We start from the raw sequence: 10,642 nt of genomic DNA on the forward strand, positions 1-10,642 counted from the left end.
CCTGAGGAGCTCCTGGGTGGCTCAGATGGTTGAGCACCTGCCTTCGGCTCAGGTCATGATCCCAGGGTCCTGAGATTGAGTCCCACATTGGGTTTTCTGCTCAGTGGGGGGCCTGCTTGAGATTCTCTCCCTCTCCTTCTTCTGCTCCTCCCCCTGCTTGCATGCGCACTCTCTCTCTCTAAATAAATAAGTAATACAATCTTTTAAAAAATGATGTTTGGGGGCACCTGGGTGGCTCAGTCATTAAGCATCTGCCTTCAGCTCAGGTCATGATCCTGGGGTCCTGGGATCCATACACACACTGGGCTCCCTGTTCATTGGGAAGCCTGCTTCTCCCTCTCCTGATACCCCTGCTTGTATTCCCTCTCTGTCTCTCTCTCTCTGTGTGTCTGTCAAATAAATAAATAAAATCTTTTAAAAAATAAAAAATAAAAATAAAAAACAAAAATAAATTAAAATTAAAAATTAAAAAATGATGTTTTACTGGAGACACACTCACACGCAGTCATTGGGTATAGTCTAGGGCTGCTCTCATCCCACAATGCCAGAATTCGGTAGTTACAACAGATACAATATGTCCTCCAGGGCCTAAAATATTTACCATCTGACCCTTTACAGAAAAGGTTAACCAAACTTTTTTCCCAGAAAAAATTCCCTAAATGACAACTGCCATCCTAAATACCATTCTCATCTCTGATGAAATGTTCCTTTCCATAGGCATGCTCATGACTTCGAAGCTGAAAATCTGTTAGGTTATTAAATACATGATACTGTTTTACTCATTGGAATTAATCATAAGAAAATCAGGTTACTTCAAGAGAAACAGCTTTGAGAAATTTTTATACATGTCAACAATTGTGTTTCAGAACTCCAGATAGCCTCATCGCAAACTTATTTCTCAGCACAGTGAAGCAGAGAATATTATGGAAGATTCAGGGAAATCCAATCCACCCACCAACTAGGTCTTCCAATCTTCAGAAGAACATTTCCTACCCAATGTGGTTCAAAGTGGCTTAAAGAAGTGATTGTTGAATTCCCATGTGGATAACTATGGTTCTGAAGAATGAAGGAATTACAGAATTAATCTCCAAACAGTGAGAAGAAAAGCTGGGCTCACAAGTGTATAACGTGCCAATGAGTAGCTGAAAGGAAGCTACTCCTTCCTTGGGATTTTTGGAAAGTTGGATTTTTTTTTAATTTAATTTTTTTTCAGTGTTCCAGAATTCCCTGTTTATGCACCACACCTAGTTCTCCATGCAATAGGTGCCCTCCTTAGTACCCACCACCAGGAAAGTCAGATTTTATTCCTTAGAACCAACACATGGTTGAAGACACTTGGTGGGTGGATAATGTGAGAGGGGTCTGGGGACCAAAGTCACCCCCTAGCGTGGGTACAGATGGCAGACAGAAACAAGACAAAGGGCTCACAGCAGCTCACAAGCTGAGAACCTAGCTTGCAGATAAAGAGTGTAGAGAAGAAAATTCCATTTCTATTCGACTTGTAAGAGGTGTGCATTTAATTTTCAGATTGTGACATGTCCAGAGCAGGAACAAGTCTAGACTGTCATGCCTGACTGTGCAGCAGCTGCCCGGGCTCCCCGACACAGCAGCCACACGGTGACAGTGAAGGAGGGAGCCCAGACCACTGCCAGTGCCATGGCCGCAGACTGAAGAACACACGTGAGGGGTTTCCTGACGTGTATGGTAAATAACCCGTCGGGCAACTCCTCCAGGCCATGACCTAGATTGTATACAAGAAGCAAGAAGAAATAAAGAAAGCTGCCAGTCAGCACTGGGCAGAGAGGGCCAGATCAGTTCCAGCAGACGTGAGGTTCCTGAGGGGGGCTCTGTGGACAGAGATGGTACAGAGTCCAACAAGCTTTGACATGGTGCCTTGGTGCTCTGGGCCTCACTGGAGTGCTGCAAACCTCAGTCGGCACACATCCAATGCGAAAATAAAATCACCTGTCTTTTATAAAAATTCTTCATGGAAAATGGCTGCGACCAGTAAGATAATGATAATTCCATAAATGCATGTTATTAGTAATAGAAATAACCATAAGAGTCTCCTAAGAACATATTTAATAACCTAATACATTTTGGGTCACCCACTTCTACCCCAAGGATTTAATCTATCCTACCATAGCCTCTAATCTAGTGTCCCTTGTGTCCCTTGCCTGGGGACAGCAGGATAAAATGTTAGGGGTTTGGGTCCTACAGACCTATAGTTTCTAGTTGTTACAGATGGATGTTCCTTGAGAGTATTTTTGTATGAATAAACAATTAAAAGTGAGAAACATTCCTATGAAAGGCAGATTAACTACTAAAGTGTGAGAAATTCTAATTTAAAAATGAAAGAGAAGTGAGACTTTGACCAAGGTTCTTTTCAGAAGCCACTATCAGACCTTTTCACAATGGGAAATTCTAAGCTGTGATACAAACATTCCCTATGGAAATAACACCTGACAAAAAGAACTCCAACTAAACATGACATCTTCCATCCAAACACATTCCTTAATAATTACGTCAGCATGGGGGCTGCCTGGGTGGCTCAGTGAGTTAAGCCTCTGCCTTCAGCTCAGGTCCTGATCTCAGGGTTCTGGGATCAAGTCCCACATCGGGCTCTCTGCTAGGCAGGGAGCCTGCCTCCTCCTCCTCTCTCTCTCTCTCTCTCTTTCTCTTCTTGCGATCTCTCTCTCTGTCAAATAAATAAAATCTTAAAAAAAATAATTACGTCAGCATGGAATAGGGAAATTATCAGAAGGGACTGGAATTTGTCAGTTGGTAATTTCTCAGTGAAGCACACCTGAGTTAATCAAACCTCCAGCATCAAGCAAGAAAACCATCTTGACAGACTCTTAGCCATAGTCAGATGCAGGGATGTGGGAGTATATTTGTAGGGTTTGGAGTGTGAACTCAAATGGTTTAAGGTGGATTTTTCAAGATGGTAATCTGGCTCGGTTTGGGAAAGTCTTATGACATAAGAGTAATGATTTGGAGGCTCATTATGAGGCATAAAGGCAATTTAGTAGAGAAAGGATGGAATTTTCAAGAACCGGTACTGGAGCAATTGGATCCTTATGTCAACTTTTTAAAAATAAACTTCCATTTATATTTCATACTTTATTCAAAAACTAGCTCAAAATGGATCATAGACCTAAATTTAAAAGTTAAACAATACAACTCCTGGAAGAAAATACAGGAGAAAATTTTTATGACCTTGAATTAAGAAAATATATCTTTTTTTAATATTGTATTATGTTAGTCACCGTACAGTGCATCATTAGTTTTTGATGTCGTGTTCCATGATTCCTTGTTTGCATAGAACACCCAGTGCTCCATGCAATCTGTGCCTTCCTTAATACACACTGATGGGCCAACCAATCCCCCACCCCCGCCCCTCCAAAACCCTCAGTTTGTTTCCTGGAGTCTATAGTCCCTCATGGTTCATTTCCCCCTCCAACTTCTTCCCCTTTATTTTCCCCTTCCTTCTAATGCCCTGCATTCTATTCCTTATGCTCCACAAGTAAGTGAAACCATATGATATGGACTCTCTCTGCTTGACTTACTTCACTCAACATAATCTCCTCCAGTCCCATCCATGTTGATGATTAATTTGGTTTTTCATCCTTTCTGATGGCTGAGTAATATTCCATTGTGTATATGGATCACATCTTCTTTATCCATTCATCTGCTGAAGGTCATCTTGGCTCTTTCCACATTTTAGCTACTGTCGACATTTCTGCTATGAACATTGGGGTGCATATGGCTCTGCCTTTCACCACATCTCTATCTTTGGGGTAAATATCCAGTAGTGCAATTGCTGGGTCATAGGCAGCTCTATTTTAATTTTTTAAGGAACCTCCATACTGATTTCCAAAGTGGCTGTACCAACTTGCATTTCCACCAACAGTGTAAGAGGGTTCCCCTTTCTCCACAACTTCTCCAACATTTGTTGTTCCTTGGTATTAGGCAAATATTTCTTAGATATGACACCAAAATCACTATATATATGAAAATTCAATAAATTAGATTTTACCAAGATGAAAAATGTCTTTTCTTTGAAAAAAAAAACGTTCAGTTAAGAAAATAGGAACATGATGCCCCGGTTTTATTTTTGTTTTTCAACATTTCCTTAGAGATTCAGGGTCTCTTCTGGTTCCATACAAATTTTTGGATTATTTGCTCCAGCTCTTTGAAGAATACTGGTGGAATTTTGATTGGAATGGCATTAAAAGTATAGATTGCTCTAGGCAGTATAGACATTTTAACAATGTTTATTCTTCCAATCCAAGAGCATGGAATGGTCTTCCATCTTTTTGTCTCTTCTTCAATTTCTTTCATGAGTGTTCTGTAGTTCCTCGAGTATAGATCCTTTACCTCTTTGGTTAGGTTTATTCCCAGGTATCGTATGGTTCTTGGTGCTATAGTAAATGGAATCGATTCTCTAATTTCCCTTTCTGTATTTTTGTTGTTAGTGTATAAGAAAGCCACTGATTTCTGTACATTGACTTTGTATCCTGCCACGTTACTGAATTGCTGTATGAGTTCTAGTAGTTTGGGGGTGGAGTCTTTTGGGTTTTCCATATAAAGAATCATGTCATCTGCGAAGAGAGAGAGTTTGACTTCTTCATTACCAATTTGGATACCTTTTATTTCTCGTTGTTGTCTGATTACTGTTGCTAGGACTTCTAATACTATGTTGAACAAGAATGGTGAGAGTGGGCATCCTTGTCGTGTTCCTGATCTCAACGGGAAGGCTGCAAGCTTTTTCCCATTGAGGATGATATTTGCTGTGGGTTTTTCATAGATAGATTTGATGAAGTTCAGGAATGTTCCCTCTATCCTTATACTTTGAAGCATTTTAATCAGGAACGGATGCTGGATTTTGTCAAATGCTTTTTCTGCATCAATTGAGAGGACCATGTGGTTCTTATCTCTTTTCTTATTAACTTGTTCTATCACATTCATTGATTTGTGAATGTTGAACCACGCTTGTAGCCCAGGAATGAATCCCACCTGGTCATGGTGGATAATCTTTTTAATGTGCTGTTGGATCCTGTTTGCTAGGATCTTGTTGAGAATCTTAGCATCCATATTCATCAGTTACCTGATTTCAAGCTTTACTACAAAGCTGTGATCACCAAGACAGCATGGTACTGGCATAAAAACAGACACATATACCAGTGGAACAGAGTAGAGAGCCCAGATATGGACCCTCAACTCTGGTCAGTTAATCTTCGACAAAACAGGAAAAAATATACAGTGAAAAAAAGACAGTCTCTTCAATAAATGGTGCTGGGAAAACTGGGCAGCTATATGTAGAAGAATGAAACTCGACCATTCTCTTACACCGTACACAAAGATAAACTCAAAATGGATAAAAGACCTCAACGTGAGACAGGAATCCATCAGAATCCTAGAGGAGAACATAGGCAGTAATCTCTTTGATATCAGCCACGGCAACTTCTTTCAAGATATGTCTCCAAAGGCAAAGGAAACAAAAGCCAAAATTAACTTTTGGGACTTCATCAAAATCAAAAGCTTCTGCACAGCAAAGGAAACAGTCAACAAAACAAAGAGGCAACCCACAGAATGGGAGAAGATATTTGAAAATGACAGTACAGACAAAAGATTGATATCCAGGATCTATAAAGAACTCCTCAAACTCAACACACACAAAACAGATAATCATATCAAAAAATGGGCAGAAGATATGAACAGACACTTCTCCAATGAAGACATACAAATGGCTATCAGACACATGACAAAATGTTCATCATCACTAGCCATCAGGGAGATTCAAATTAAAACCACCTTGAGATACCACCTTACACCACTTAGAATGGCCAAAATTAGCAAGACAGGAAACAACGTGTGTTGGAGAGGATGTGGAGAAAGGGGAACCTTCTTACACTGTTGGTGGGAATGCAAGTTGGTGCAGCCTCTTTGGAGAACAGAGTGGAGATTCCTCAAGAAATTAAAAATAGAACTTCCCTATGACCCTGCAATTGCACTACTGGGTATTGACCCCAAAGATACAGATGTAGTGAAAAGAAGGGCCATCTGTACCCCAATGTTTATAGCAGCAATGGCCACGGTTGCCAAACTGTGGAAAGAACCAAGATGCCCTTCAACGGACGAATGGATAAGGAAGATGTGGTCCATATACACTATGGAGTATGATGCCTCCATCAGAAAGGATGAATACCCAACTTTTGTAGCAACATGGATGGGACTGGAAGAGATGATGCTGAGTGAAATAAGTCAAGCAGAGAGAGTCAATTATCATATGGTTTCACTTATTTGTGGAGCATAACAAATAGCATGGAGGACATGGGGAGTTAGGAGAAGGGAGTTGGGGGAAATTGGAAGGGGAGGTGAACTATGAGAGACTATGGACTCTGAAAAACAATCTGAAGGGTTTGAAGAGGTGGGGGGGTGGGAGATTGGGGGAACCAGGTGGTGGGTATTAGAGAGGGCATGGATTGCATGGAGCACTGGGTGCGGTACAAAAACAATGAATACTGTTATGCTGAAAATAAATTAAAAAAAGTGATTAAAAAAAAAGAAGATAGGAACAGAAATCATGAACCAGTCAAAGATACTCACAAGTAACAGATTTGATTTTTTAAAAACTTGTATACATAAATAACTGTTGAAACTCAATAATAAAATCTAAACAGACCAATTTCTGGTAAGGAGACTACGTTAGTATACAAAACCTCCCAACCACAACAACAACAAAGTCCAGGACCAGACAGTTTCATTGGTGAATTATACTGAACATTCAAAGAAGAATAATACCAATCCTCAATATCTTCAAAAAACAGAAAGGAAGGGAACACTTTTCAATTCATTTTACAAAAAATAAAGTCCCCTGATACCAAAACCAGACAAGGATGTAAAAAAAAAAAAAATAGAAGTCAATATCCCTGATGAATATGGACACAAAAATTCTCAAAAAATATTAAAAAGCAAATGGAACAACACGTGAAAGGGATCATACATCATGACAAGCGGATCTTATTCCAGGTGCAAGACAGCACAGTACCTGCAAACCAATCCATGCGCTTCGTCACATTATCAAAGTGATGGGCAGACCATCACACGGCCTCCCAGTAGATGTAGTGGAAACATGTGACAGTGCAACATCCATTCGTGATCAGTGTCTCAGCAAAATGGGCCTGGAAGGAGTGTAGCTTGACAAAGACAGGATGAACCTTGAGGACACCATGCCGTCACAGTAAATGCGAAAGAGAGACACAAAAAATGAATGATCTCATTTACATGGAGTCTGAAAGCAACAGACACCAAAATAGGAGCTCGTGCATGTGGAGAACAGATTGAGGCTGCCAGAGTGAGGGACTGTGGGGGAGGAGCGGGCAAAGAGGGGTCAAGACCCACAAATTTCCAGGTGTAAAATAACTAAGTCCCGGGCACATAATGTACAGCACGTAGATTATGCTCGATAATGCTGTGTCATAGACTTGGAAGTTGCTGAGAAAACAACTCGTGAGGGGCGCCTGGATGGCTCAGTCAGCTGGGCGCCTGACTCAGGACCTCGGCTCAGGTCCTGATCTCAGGGGTTGCGGCATCCAGAACCAGTGGAGCGGCTGTGTGGGCTCCTCACTCAGCAGGGAGTCTGCTTGAGATTCTCTCTTTCCCTTCCCCTCTGCCCCTCCGCCCCCTGGAAAGTAAATAAATAACTCCTTAAAAAAAAAAGTAAGTAAATTTTTAATGTTCTCACCCAAGGAAAAAAAACTGTGTGCACTCTGTGTGGTGTGGGTTTAAACTAGACTTAGTGCGATGACCACTCTACAATAAGTACAAATATTGAATCATTCTTGTATACATCTGAAGCTAATATAAGGTCAAAGTGTATCAATTATGACTCAATAAAAAAGTAATAATCGGGGCACCTGCGTGGCTCAGTGGATTAAGCTGCTGCCTTCGGCTCAGTTCATGATCTCAGGGTCCTGGAATCGAGCCCCACATCTGCTTCAGCATCCCTGATGAGCAAAGAGCCTGCTTCCCCCTCTCTCTCTGCCTGACTCTCTGCCTACTTGTGATCTCTCTCTCTGTCAAATAAATAAATAAAATCTTTAAAAAAAAAAGTAATAATTGAACAACCGAACTTTCTAAAAAAGGGGACAACTCTGAAGAGAAGCTTCCCCCAAGATGGACAGAGTGCTGACTAGAGCAGGAAAAGAAGCTCGGAGTCACAGACGTTAGGGAGATGTAAAGAACATTCACAATGGAATTACTTTACAGACACGCGTACCAGCTACAACTAAACAGGCAGATGACAGGGGCGCCCGGGGCTCAGTTGCTGAAGGGTCTGCCTTCTGCTCAGGTCATGATGGGATCAGCCAACCCTGGGCTCCTGTTCAGTGGGGACCCTGCTCCTCCCTCCATCACTCCCCCTGCTCATGCTCTCTCTCTCTCTCAGATGATAGCAAATGTTTGTGTTTTTTTATAATTAGCTCAACCTGGGAACAACACAAACATCTGTCAATAGAAGTATTCCTCAGTACACAAGTTGGGGTGTATCTGTACAGTGGAACGCACAACAGTAAAAATACACATGTAGACAAGCGCAAGGAGGGGAGGAGTCACAACATCCTCACCCAAGGTAAAAGAAACCGGGTGAAACATAACAAGTACTCTGTGACTCCATGTCAAATTCTCCATGCAACACAAACCAAAGTACAGCAGCAGAAAGTAGATCAGTGCTGGTCCACTGATGAGCACGGCAAGGACAGGAAGCAGAAATGTTTATAAAGGAGCAAGAAATATCTTTGGGGAGATAGTTATATGTTCATTTTCTAGATTGTGAATATGATGCTTATACATATATACATATATATCAAAAACTGTCAAATCACACACTTCAAAACATGTGGCTTAGTTCATTTCAATTATACCTTACTGAAGTTGCTTAGAAAGAAATATTTTCTTACCAAAAAAAAAAAAATAATGTAAAATATTAGCCAATGAGCATTATGATTTTTACTGTTGGATTTCCCAAAGGCACATGGTCAGATGGTACTTCTTCAGTGAGGTGTTCCAAGGTGTCCTCTGTGCTGTGGGAAGACAAAACAAAACAAAACAACCTCCTAAGAAACATTTCAAGGCACCAGGTTACACACCCCACTTATTCTCTCTGCACTATGCTGCTCCACCACCACACACACACCGGTAGCATAAAAGGAGGGAGAAGACCTGGAGTCCAACAGTGGCGTAGAGAAGGATCAGCCTGTCCCATGGTTCCTGAGCAACCCAGCCCAGGGTGCTGATGAAAAAAAGCAGCTGTGGAGTCTGTCTTACACTTAGAAAAACAAACCACCACACTAAGCACAAAGTTTATAGAATTCTAGCACTAAAATGAAAACAAGAAGCTCATTGGAATTATATCTTGAGAATGACAGCATCTGGGAACCTATCCTCTTTGCGGACACATGGAGGAATTAAAGAACATAATGTAACTTCACTAATAAACACTCAGAAAGGATTCCTGACAATGGGAGCAAAACTGATCCTTCCTGTCATAGGACAGAAAACAGATCCTTCCTTCCCCATGTATTGGAAGGAGCTGAAATATTAGGGAAGGGGATCAGGATATGCCACCCCTCAAAATATGCCTCGTTAACATGAAGACTGTTCTGAGCTAAAAGCAGTTGAAAATCAACAGAGGCAGCAAGAACCTTCCTTCCCCTTTTCTGCCTAAAATCAGAGCTTTACCTTCCCTTTAGAAAGTATATCTGCTTCTGTACCAGGCAGAAGAGAGGGTCTGCGCTGAGATACGTCCATAAACAAACCTTACCAAGATAACTCTTACCCGCCATATATTTCTTTCATCCATTTCCTAGGCACTTTCCTACCACGGGTCATCCCTCAAAGCCCAAGCCCCCTTTCCTTTGTTAAAAATGGATATAAGCCCCCTTGTCTAACTGGTTCTTTGAGTTTCACTCCCTTTTTGTGGACTCTCATATATAATAAAAGATTAATAAAAATTGTACATCTTATCTCCCATTAATCTGTATCTTGTTAGTTTAATTTGCAATCCTCTGGGACAGAGTCTAAGAGGGTGGAGAAAAAGGTTTTCTTCTGTAACATTGGCAATAAAGGAGAAAACGTGTTTTAGTGGTGAGATAAGAATAACTTTGGAGTTGGTCAAATCATCACATTGGTCACAGGGGTATTCTTTCCTGAGCAGCGTCCCTTGGTATCTTTGTCTTGCCTCTGCCTTTTATGGTACCTGGAAGAGCTGCAGTGTCCGGGAACGTCATCTGCTTTGTGCAACCTGAGTCCTATATACAGATATTATTTAAGAAACTATTTCCATACTTCCCTTTAAATATGTTCAAAGTAAAGCCATTAAATTCATGTTTTAAGCATGATGGTAGCTCAACACACATGGCAGACCCTTGAGAAAGCACAACGTGCCTATGGATTTTGGGTACGGTGTTAATATGGGCCTCAGGATTATCAGAAGACAGTAAGTGCTGCACTGCCTTATATCAGCCAATGTTTCACTCTCTCCAATGATGCAGCTCCCTGGAGCCTGTGACATTTCATCAATACCATGCTTTCTGAGAGCAGTTTCTGCCCTCACTCAGAGTCACACCCTACTTAGTCT

This window comes from Lontra canadensis, unplaced genomic scaffold (assembly GCF_010015895.1).
Source record: "Lontra canadensis isolate GAN:19392208 unplaced genomic scaffold, GSC_riverotter_1.0 scaffold85, whole genome shotgun sequence".
Taxonomy (NCBI): domain Eukaryota; kingdom Metazoa; phylum Chordata; class Mammalia; order Carnivora; family Mustelidae; genus Lontra; species Lontra canadensis.